The sequence below is a fragment of the Rhinatrema bivittatum genome, chromosome 6 (genome assembly GCF_901001135.1).
Source record: "Rhinatrema bivittatum chromosome 6, aRhiBiv1.1, whole genome shotgun sequence".
Lineage (NCBI taxonomy): Eukaryota > Metazoa > Chordata > Amphibia > Gymnophiona > Rhinatrematidae > Rhinatrema > Rhinatrema bivittatum.
The window spans coordinates 350,099,750-350,108,918 of NC_042620.1; positions in this window are offsets into that span (position 1 = coordinate 350,099,750).

The following is a 9,169-nucleotide window of genomic DNA, read 5'->3' on the forward strand; positions in this document are numbered from 1 at the left end:
ACGTGCCGAGTGATTGGAGAAGAGCGGTGCCGAGTGATTGGAGAAGAGTGGTGCCGAGTGATTGGAGAAGAGCGGTGGTGGTCCCGCTTCACAAGAGTGGGAACAGAGAAGAGGCTGGTAACTACAGACCAGTTAGCCTCACTTCGGTGGTGGGAAAAGTAATGGAGTCACTGTTGAAAGAGAGAATAGTGAACCATCTACAGTCGGGCAAATTGCTGGACCAGAGGCAGCATGGATTCACCACGGGAAGATCCTGTCAGATAAATCTGATTGACTTTTTTGACTGGGTAACCAAGGAATTGGATCGAGGAAGAGCACTCGATGTCATCTACTTGGATTTCAGCAAAGCTTTTGATACGGTCCCGCATAGGAGACTGGTGAATAAAATGAGAAGCTTAGGAGTGAATGCCGAGGTGGTGGCCTGGATTGCAAACTGGTTGACGGACAGAAGACAATGTGTGATGGTAAATGGAACTCTCTCTGAAGAGAGAGCGGTTTTAAGCGGTGTACCGCAAGGATCGGTGTTGGGACTGGTCCTGTTCACTACCTTTGTGAGCGACATTGCGGATGGGATAGAAAGTATTTTGCGGATGACACTACGATCTGCAACAGAGTGGACATGCCGGAAGGAGTGGAGAGAATGAGACGGGATTTAAGGAAGCTGGAAGAATGGTCGAAGATATGGCAGCTGAGATTCAATGCCAAGAAGTGCAGAGTCATGCATATGGGGAGTGGAAATCCGAATGAACTGTATTCGATAGGGGGAGACAGGCTGATGTGCACGGAGCAGGAGAGAGACCTTGGGGTGATAGTGTTTAATGATCTGAAGTCGGGGAAACAATGTGACAAGGTGATAGCTAAAGCCAGAAGAATGCTGGGCTGCATAGAGAGAGGAATATTGAGTAAGAAAAGGGAAGTGATTATCCCCTTGTACAGGTCCTTGGTAAGGCCTCACCTGGAGTACTGTGTTCAGTTCTGGAGACCGTATCTCCGAAGAGACAGAGACAAGATGGAGGCGGTGAAGAGAAGGGCAACCAAAAAGGTGGAGGGTCGTCATCGAATGACTTATGAGGAAAGATTGAAGAATCTAAATATGTACACCCTGGAGGAAAGGAGGAGCAGAGGTGATATGATACAGACTTTCAGATACTTGAAAGGTTTAAATGATCCAAAGACAACCACAAACCTTTTCCATCGGAAAAAAATCAACAGAACCAGAGGTCACGATTTGAAGCTCCAGGGAGGAAGACTCAGAACCAATGTCAGGAAGTATTTCTTCACAGAGAGGGTGGTGGATGCCTGGAATGCCCTGCCGGAGGAAGTGGTGAAGACCAGAATTGTGAAGGACTTCAAAGGGGTGTGGGATAAACACTGTGGATCCATAAAGTCTACAGGACGTGAATGAAGAGTGGGTGGCTCACGGGTATGACGGCTACTACCTGTAGATAATAACCTTATTCAATAAACATACACACGGTTAATGTGACTCCAACATTGCTCTAAGCTTCAATGGCAAGAGGAAATGTGGAAAAAAGGATTTGCATTCACAAAAAAGCGGGGAGTAGCTTGCTTGTTACGGCGGTTACTACCCCAAACCAAATAAGTCTGATACTATATCCAGCATAGCTCTCTGCTTCAACAGCAGGGGAAAAAGACCGATACTTCACTTTCAATGCATATCCAGCATAGCTCTTTGCTTCAATGGCAGGGGAGAAAGACCGATACTTCACTTTCAGTGCATATCCAGCATAGCTCTCTGCTTCAACGGCAGGGGAGAAAGACCGATACTTCACTTTCAATGCATATCCAGCATAGCTCTCTGCTTCAACGGCAGGGGAGGAAGACCGATACTTCATGCCTATCCAGCATAGCTCTCTGCTTCAACGGCAGGGGAGGAAGACTGATACTTCACTTTCAGTGCATATCCAGCATAGCTCTCTGCTTCAACGGCAGGGGAGAAAGACCGATACTTCACTTTCAGTGCATATCCAGCATAGCTCTCTGCTTCAACGGCAGGGGAGAAAGACCGATACTTCACTTTCAATGCATATCCAGCATAGCTCTCTGCTTCAACGGCAGGGGAGGAAGACCGATACTTCATGCAAATCCAGCATAGCTCTCTGATTCAATGGCAGGGGGAATGAAGAAAAGTGGATCTATATACAGAGAACAACCAACAAGGACTGAATTACATAGTCTGGGTAAACAAATAAGCATGGGTGTAGCTTGCTTATTGTGGCGGTTACTACCCCTAACTAATTAAGCTAGATATTTCACTTAGATGCAGTTCCAATACTGCTCTATACATTAATGGTGTGGGTGGAAGGGAAATAGAACCAAAAGGTTACTAAGAGCCAAGAGAAACAGATAAGTATGAGAAGAAAAAAAAGTGTGAAGCTTGCTGGGCAGCCTGGATGGGCCATTTGGTCTTCTTCTGCAGTCATTTCTATGTTTCTATGTTTCTATGAAAGAAAGTGCAGGGGAGATATGATACAGATCTTCAGATATCTGAAAGGTTTTAATGATGCATGATCAACAACAAACCTTTTCCGTTGGAAAGAAATCAGTAGAACTAGGGGTCATAAAATGGAACTCCAGGGAGTAAGACTCAGACCAATGTCTGGAAATATTTCTTCATGGAGAGAGTGGTGGATGCCTGGAATGGCCTTCTGGAGGAGATCTTGAAGACCAAAACAGTGAAAAATTTAAAGGAGCATGGGATAAACACTGTGGATTTCTAAAGGCTAGCAGACAGAAATGAAGAAAAGCATGCATGGGGATAACTTGCTGGTATGTTGGTTACTACCCTTAACCAATAGCCTTCATACTGTTGATGCAACTGCACATTGCTCTCGGCTTCAAAGTCAGGGAAAAAAGAAGAAAAGAGGAATTTGATTCAAACAGCAACCAACAAGGACATTAAATTTTACGGTCTTGGAAACAAATAAGCATGAGGGTAACTTGCTCATTTGACTGTTACTACCCTTAATCAATAAGCCTGAAACTTCTGATCCAACTCCAATATGACTCTCTGCTTCAATGGCAAGAGGTGATGGAAAATTGGATTCAAACAGCAACCAACAAGGGCCCTGATTTTGATGGTCTGGGAAACTGATAAGTATGAGGGAGACTTGTATGGCACAGCAGATGCTACCATAAGCTTGATAGGCAGATTGGATCCTTTTCCGCCGTCATTTCCATATTTCTATGTTAACTACAAAACATCAATTGTAGAATAATCGTAATTAAATTTTTTTGTAAATTGAAGATAAAATATCCAAGTTCTGTTCAATGGTTAATTATCTATTCTATCTTTTACATGTGCAGTCTATAATTCTCTCTATATGCATAAATTGTCTCAAAATGCTTTGCTCATCCCATAATTTAATGTCCTTGTGCTTGGGCACAGTATTCCTCCTGGACTTTCTCTGGTTCTTCTCTGCCTGAAATCTGATTTTGATGTGGTAGCTAAAAGATTCAATATACACTAAGAAGGGGCTAGCCCACTGGCTATGCACTAACTTATGGATGGTCCTTGGTCTGAATCTTGAGTCAAATCTTCCGTTCTCCAGGTCGGCTTGGGGTGAGGATGCTGTGAAGGCAGCGCTCACAGCTCCTGGGAGCGAGGAAGTCATGGTCGACACTTAAGGGTGACATCAAGTGGCTGGATTTCAGGACCATGATTGCAGGACTCCAGAAGGAACTCTGATACATGACCCCTGGTCAAGGATGGCAAATGCAAAGATTAGACTAGCTACTTGTGGGGAGGGGAGGAGAAACAATATAAAAAAAAGGGAGAAATTTCAGGTAGTTGTAAATAAAGACTCATGGTGCTAAATCTGCCCCTGCTTCCAATTGGGCAGGAGGTCCAAAGAAGCAGGAGAAAACTTCCAGGATAAAAAAATAAAAAAATAAATAAAAATGATTTGGCAGCAACATTCTGTTTTTGACTGGTATTACACCAGAAGCTCGTCTCCCCATCATTTTTACATTGAGGACATCAGAGATCCATGCAGTACAGTCTATTATTTTAGCAGAATCAGATACCAATGCACCAGTTTATTTATTTATTTAGAATATTATATTCCACAACCTCCAGACAACTGTTCGGCGCAGATTACAAAAACAGTCTTAAAATATTAAAACAATGTTACAAAATACAAAAGTTGGCATTTAAGACATTATAAACATATAAATACTTAAGTACTTAAATCACCAGTTCATCCAAATGCTCCTTGAAAAAAACTCCACCTTTAAAGCTTTCCTGAACATTTTAAAATCCTGTTATTTCTAAGTACAACAGTCAGTTTGTTCTATCATGTGCTGCCACTGAAGAGAATGCCCACCCTCTGGTATGGACCCATCTAAATTTGTTAACCAGGGGGACAGCTAAAAGCTGGGTTTCTCATGACCTTAGGGCACAACAGAGAATATAAAACTCAAGATAACTTCTCAATATGCATGAAGACACTGTTCTCAAAAGTTTAAAAAAATGGTAACCACCCTGAATCTACTTCTCCATTTAACAGGGAGCCAATGTAATTCTTTCAAAACAGGGGTTAAAAGTTCTCTCCTGAGGTCCCAGAAATAACTTGAACGGACACATTCTGTACTAACTGTAAAACGTGCATCAGCCTATCAGGAAGCCCAATATACAGAGAAGTACAGCAAACTAGAAGACTAAGGACTAGAGTCTGAACAATTATTCAAAAGTACATTGGAGGTAGTAGCATTTTTAATGGTCTAACTAACTTAAGCGTATAGAAAGTGGTTTTGGTAACACGACAAATTTGTTGATTCATAGACAATAGGGAATCTAAAAAAATCTCCCAAGCTCAGGTGATAGTGTCTAACAATCTGAAGTTGGCAAAACAATGTAACAAGGCGATAGCCAAAGCCAGAAGAATACTGGGCTGCATAGAGAGAGGAATATCTAGTAAGAGAAAGGAAGTGATGATCCCCTTGTAGAGGGCCTTGGTGAGGCCTCACCTGGAGTACTGTGTTCAGTTCTGGCGACCATATCTCCAAAGGGACAGAGACAGGATGGAGGTGGTCCAGAGAAGGGCGACCAAAAAGATAGAGGGTCTACATAAAATGACTTATGAGGAGAGATTGAAGAACCTAAATATGTATACCCTGGAGGAGAGGATGAGCAGGGGTGATATGATACAGACTTTCAGATACTTGAAAGGTTTTAATGATCCATGGTCAACAACCATGCTCTCTGCTTCAACGGCAGGGGGGAAATGTGGAAAAGAGGATTTACATTCAGACAACATCCAACAAAGCATTGATCTGTGCAGTCTGGGTAAACAAGCATCGGGGTAACTTGCTTGATGCGGCGGTTACTACCCTTAACCGTTAAGCCTCATGATTTACCTTTGATGCAACTCCAACACTACTCTCTGCATCAATGGCAGGGGGAGGCAGGAAATTCGAATGAAACAGTTACCAACAACGGCCCTGAACCTGGTGGTCGGTGAAACAGATTATGGGAAAATAATTGTGGGAGCTTGCTGGGCAGACTGGATGGGCCGTTTGGTCTTTTTCTGCTGTCATTTCTATGTTTCTATGTTAATCTCTGATTGAATTGGCACTGATAAAGTTTTGAATAATCAAGCTTCCTTCAAGTTCACTGAATTAGACCCCTTTCCTATGCAAAGAATCTGTGTCTTCTTTATATTCAGGAATGGTTAGTTATATTCAGGAGTGGTTAGTTAACCATTTCTGTAATTGTCTAATAACTTCTTGAAGATCACCAGTAGAACTGCATGGCAAGAAAAATTGAATGTCATCTGTGTATATAAAATATCTAATGTTGAATGACTGGAAAATGGCTCCAGTAGGAGCCAAGTAAATATTAATGTTAGGATCCCCGGCTGCGGGTGGCCGCGACTGTGTCCCCTTACCTCTGCAGGCAAGCAGCTAGGTCCAGCCTTCCTCCATTGCTGCTCACTGCGGCTGACACCGACCACCGCTATAGCGGCCTGCCCTTGTGGCCCTCCTGCACACCACCATCCCGACCTCCATGTCAGGCCCCCTAGGCGCATGTGTTCGCCATCGCTGCAGATTTAAAGGGCCCGCGGCAGGAAAGTTACCAGCGGCCCGTGAAGATGACGTCAGGCAAGGTGGGTATATACACTCTGCCCTGCCTCTAGCACCTTGCTTCAGCAACGAGTCCAGCTCAGTTTTGAGTGTGAGTTCTGTGTTCCAGATTCCTGCCTCTTCCAGCGCTTCCTGCCTCGCTCCTTGTTCCTGACTCCTGTTCCAGATCTAGCCTTGCTTCCTGTTCCTAACATTCCTGCTCGTACCTCCGGATTGATCACCTGGTTCTCATGCTGTCTGCCTGACCATGCTTGACCTCCGCCTGCCTGACCTCTGCCTTTATAACCTGACTCTGCTTGACCTCCACCTGCCCTGACCTCTAGCCTGTTTCTCCATCTATGCTTCCTCGCTGCCCATCCTGACCTCTGGCCTGTTCCTGGTTCCGTCTGTCTGCCGCCTACCTCGACTTATGCCTGTCCGACGCCACTTCTGCCTCTTCCTTGAGAGACTCCTGCCTGCCAGCCCCAGTACCCAAGGGTTCAACCTGCAGGGAACGAGGGCTGGTATAGGTGAAGCTCCAGTAGGGTCTTCTCCGCCTGTTCCGCCTCCTGACGATGAGGACCAGCAGGGGCCCTCTTCTGGTGGTAGCGCCAACCTTGTCTCGGCTCAAGGGTCCACATTTCCAACAGGTTGCTGAGGCACTGGACCCGGCATACCTGAGCAGCCTCCAGGCTATCCTGGGATTGGCTCAGAGGCTACAGCAGCAACAGCAGTGCCTAGATATGCTAGCCGCCACTGTGGAACACCTAGTGAACCATCTGGAAGCCACCCAGATGGGTGGCTTCCAGCACCCCTCCACTGGCTCCAGTGAAATCACCCACTCCCGCTGTAGCCCTCCATCTTCCTGCACCTCCCCGTTATGCTGGAGACCCGAGGCAGTGTCGTGGGTTCCTAAACTATTGCTTCCTAGTAACATAGTAATGACGGCAGAAAAAGATCAAAATGGTCTATCTAGTCATCCCTGCAAGCTTCCCAATGTAGTAACTGCCACTCTGTGCAGGTTACCCACATGATTTGCTTAAGGGTAGTAACTGCTGCTCTGTGCTGGTTTAGCTTTTTTATTTATTCCCATCCTCTAATCTTTAGGGATCCACAGTGTTTATCCTATGCCCCTTTGAAATCCTTCACAGTTTTAGTCTTCACCACTTCCTCCGGAAGGGCATTCCAGGCATCCACCTCCCTTTCATGCATTTTTCTCTCCATCCATCAATCCTATTCATGCATTTTTCCCTCCAACCAGCCCAATTTGCTAGCAACCAGATCAAGACCACCTTCCTCTTGTCGCTCCTGGATGGCAAGGCCCTGGCTTGGGCCTCCTCCCTGTGGGAGCGCAGAGGCCCCCTGTTTCAGGATCTGACCCGCTTCATGCAGACCTTCAAACAGGTATTCAACGAGCCAGGGAGACAGTCCACGGCTGCCTACGATCTCCTTCACCTCCGTCAAGGCTCACACCCCCTGGCAGAATACGCTGTGGAGTTCCATGCCCTAGCCTCTGAACTGAGGAGCATCTTTCTGGAAGGATTGTCCCTGAGGATCAAGGATGAACTGACTGCTCGGGAGTTACTGGAGAACTTGGAGGGTCTCATCGACCTCTCTGGACGTATTGATTGCCGTCTCCAACAACGCCTACGGGAGTTTAAACCAGGCCATAAGACAGTGCCTCTGATGCCATCCTTCTCCCGGCCCTTGACTCCATCCCCACCGACTGAACTTGGCCAGTCCCAAGGGGAGGAGCCTATGCAACTCAGCCAGAGCCATCTCACTCCAGAAGAGAAGCAACGGTGGCAGACCTTAGGCTTGTTCCTCTACTGTACGTTTCCACACCACCGACAGACCGACCAGAAATCAATACCTTGCAATCCTGCACACCCCCTTGCCCAAACTCACCAAGCTAGTGACCACCAGAGAACGTGCCCTTTCCCTTGCAGGTCCTTCTCTCTGGAACAATATCCCTCTCTTCCTCCGCCAGGAACTATGTCCAAGAAAATTCAAGCAGAATCTCAAGACATGGCTGCTTAAACAAGCATTCACCTGAACCTTTCCCCCCTCCCCTCCCCACCTCTTCCTTGGACAGCCCCACCCTTCGTCCGAAGTTCCACCCACACTATTGTCGCCCCCCCTAATATAAGCTCAGAAATCTTTTCTCCAGCTTCACCTTTCTCCCTCTCCTCCCCCCTCCACCCCTTCCTCCCCCTCTTTCATCTTGCCACTCTCCCACCCCGTTAATGTACATAATTCCCCCAGTTAGTCTCTCTCTGTTACAATATTTATTTACTGTACAAACCCTGTTTCTATATTATCCCGCCTATGTGTTATTTGTAAAGCCTGTTGCTGCATTATTGTTACATGTAAACTGAAGTGATGTTCCGAACGTGCCGCGGTATATAAAAAGCACATAAATAAATAAATAAAATAAATACTGCGCAGGCAAGGGGCACATGCTGGCACAATGTCCTAAAAGGCTGGGAAACTCCAGAGCCTAGGTGTCACTGGGGAGATGACCCTAGGCTACACCAATCCTGCTCCCCAATGCACCGCTCCCGTGACTATTACCCATTCTAATGGTACCTTCTCTACTCAGGCACTAATTGACTCTGGAGCTGGAGGAACTTTATCCTATCAGATTTGGTCAGGCAGCTGGCCCTCTCCGTATTGCCCAGGACACCACCCCTGGTGATTTCCTCCATTCGAGGGGATCCCCTGCCGGGCCGGATTATCCAAGTGACCACTCCCGTGAAGCTGCGCACCAGGATTCTCCATGAGGAAGAGATCTTCTTTGTCCTGGAGAAGGCCATACACCTGGTGGTCCTAGGCCTTCCCTGGCTCCAGAAGCACTTCCCCCTTATCAACTGGGAGACCTTACAGCTGGCCTCCTGGGGAACCTATTGCCGCACTTCATGCCTCCACAACTTACCTCCCCCCAGGCGTCTTCTAGCCACCACATCACTCCCCCTACCTCCGCAATATGCAGATTTTGCGGACGTGTTCTCTAAGGAGAAGGCTGAGACACTCCCTGCGCATCGTCTGTTCGACTGCGCCATAGACCTCCTTCCAGACTCCATGC